This window comes from Penaeus vannamei, chromosome 28, assembly GCF_042767895.1.
Source record: "Penaeus vannamei isolate JL-2024 chromosome 28, ASM4276789v1, whole genome shotgun sequence".
Classification (NCBI taxonomy): Eukaryota; Metazoa; Arthropoda; class Malacostraca; order Decapoda; family Penaeidae; genus Penaeus; species Penaeus vannamei.
In genome coordinates this window covers 33,845,333-33,847,832 of record NC_091576.1, presented here as the reverse complement: position 1 = coordinate 33,847,832, position 2,500 = coordinate 33,845,333, and the positions used below count along the sequence as shown (strand labels likewise).

Below are 2,500 nucleotides of genomic sequence, written 5' to 3'. Positions count from 1 at the left end.
TATCATTATTATTATTATCATTGTTACCATTATTATCATCATCATTATCATTACTATTACTATTATTATCATCATTATCATTATTATCATTATTGTAATCATTATCATTTATTATTGTTATTATTTTTCTATTAGCATTATTATTAGCATTATACCTATAGTAGTTGTAGTAGCAGTAGTAGAAGTAGTAATATAGTAGTAGTAGTCTTAGTTGTAATAGTAGCAGTAACCATTATAATCATCATTATCATCATCATTAACATTTTTACTGTTATTATTATCATAATCATGAATCTATCATTGCTATTATCCTCATTATTGTTATTAATTTACCATTGTTACTATCATTGCTTTTATCGTAATCTTATTATTACTATTATTATCATTGTCTTCATTATCACCATTACCATCAATATTGTCATTATTTTTATTTTTATTATTATCATTTCATTACTATTATTATTAATAATATTATTATTATTATCATTATCATTTTCATTATCATTACTATTATTATTTTCATTATTATTACTATTATCATTATTTTTTATGATTATCATTATTATTATCATTATTATTATTATAATTATTCTTATTGTCATTATCATTATTATCATTATAATTGTTACTATTATTATCATCGTTTTGTTATTATTATTATTGCTATCATTGTCGTAATCATTATAACCATTATTACCATTATTATTATCATTAGCAATAGTAGTATTAATATAATAATCATGGTTATTATTATCATGTCATTATCAATATCATTATTACCATTGCTATTACTATTAGCATTACTAATATCATTGTTGTTGTTATTATTACCATTATCATTGTCATTATCGCTATTGTTATTGCTTCTGATTGTTATTGTTATTGTTAATATCATCATTATCATCATCATTATCATTACCATTATTATCCTCATTATTGTTATTATTATCATTTTCGTGTTTATTATTGTTGTTGTTCTTCTTGTTACTATTATTATCATTATTATCACTATTATCATTCTTACTATCATCACCACCATCTTTATCACTTTTATCAGTGTCGTTAACATTGTCGTTATCCTTATCATCGTCATTAGTATCATCATTATCCTTATTGTTGTTGTCATAATCATGATTGATATTATTACCGCATGACTACATTTAAACAACTATTAGTAATTAAAGCTACTGTTTTTTTTTTCTTTTACATTAAACCTCTTTAACAAAGGTTTTTCGGAATTTTATAGGCTCTGTCGATAGATCTATTTTGACTTTTCAAAATAATCCTTTTCATACAATCGTAATATTTTCTTGTGATGAATCGAGGGTTCTGTGTTAACTTAATAGGCCTGAGGAAAAAGTATAAAAAAATATGAACCGTATCCATGTTGACAAATGTGGAAAATGTATGAATGAGACTTGGATATCTTTTTGTATTGTGAAGATATCCAGTCTCATTCATATCTTTTTTACATTAAAAAAAATATATTTTGGGAATGGTGGTACGAGCGATGATAAAACAGAAGCTAATGATGGTAGTATACACACACACACACACACACACACACACTCACACACACACACATATATATATACATATATATATATATATATATATATATATATATATATATATATATATAATGAATGAAATGTGAGGCCTTTTTTTTGTAATATCTTTTTTTTTTCGTAATATCTCCGAGAACCTTGACAGTTTGGTGGATCCTGAACCTTATTGCAGATATTATTGGCACTTCTTGAGGCATCTTTTTGATTTTGTTTTCTTCTGCGCTGATACGAAGTGATACACTCCAGCCAGCCAATCAGAGCGCAATATTCGTCCAATATACATGTACATTCCACAAAAGGATTTACATTTCCTTTAATCAATCGTATAGTATATGTCTCTTGACATAAAACTCATATATAACGATGCATAAACTTCCTATGCCCTTTTAACAGTACATCAAATCACTCTTTATGGTTAGAATTTGAAGCCAGTCAGACTGTTGATACTTTACATGCAAGACGAGTAAATGTCTCTGGTCATTGGAATTATTCAGAACTCACTCAGTGGGTACGATAAGATACAAAATTTTAGTCAACATACTTCTACTTGTATTTGAACAGTGGATATAATGAGGAAAATTTTTAAAAACATTTGTCTGAATCTCGGAAATATCTATGAAAGTTTCGAGTTGCAGAATAGTTGCGTTTTTTTTTCCATTTCTGTATTAAAAAAAAAAAATCATACGGGCATATCAGTTAGTTTAACGGTTTTCTGTTGACTTTTCTATGTAAAATAAAGAAAAATGCCTTTTCTTCTTTGACTCTGCGTCTTGCAGCAACCACGAACCAACATCAAATGAATATTTAAAAAAAAAGGTTTATAATCTGAAATGAAAATCGCTTACACAAAGTTAAGATTCTAGTTAGAAACTGAATTAGAGGGACTAAGAAAGTGAGTTGGTGAAAAAGAAGCTTATGAACAGGAAAATATG

General features: G+C 26.2%; 1 protein-coding gene across 1 annotated transcript in view; it reads left to right on the top strand.

Annotated features, from left to right (window-relative positions):
- Nucleotides 1-2,500, top strand: part of LOC113813503 (collagen alpha-5(IV) chain) — a 12,303-nt gene that overhangs the window by 1,129 nt on the left and 8,674 nt on the right. The window lies entirely within an intron of this gene.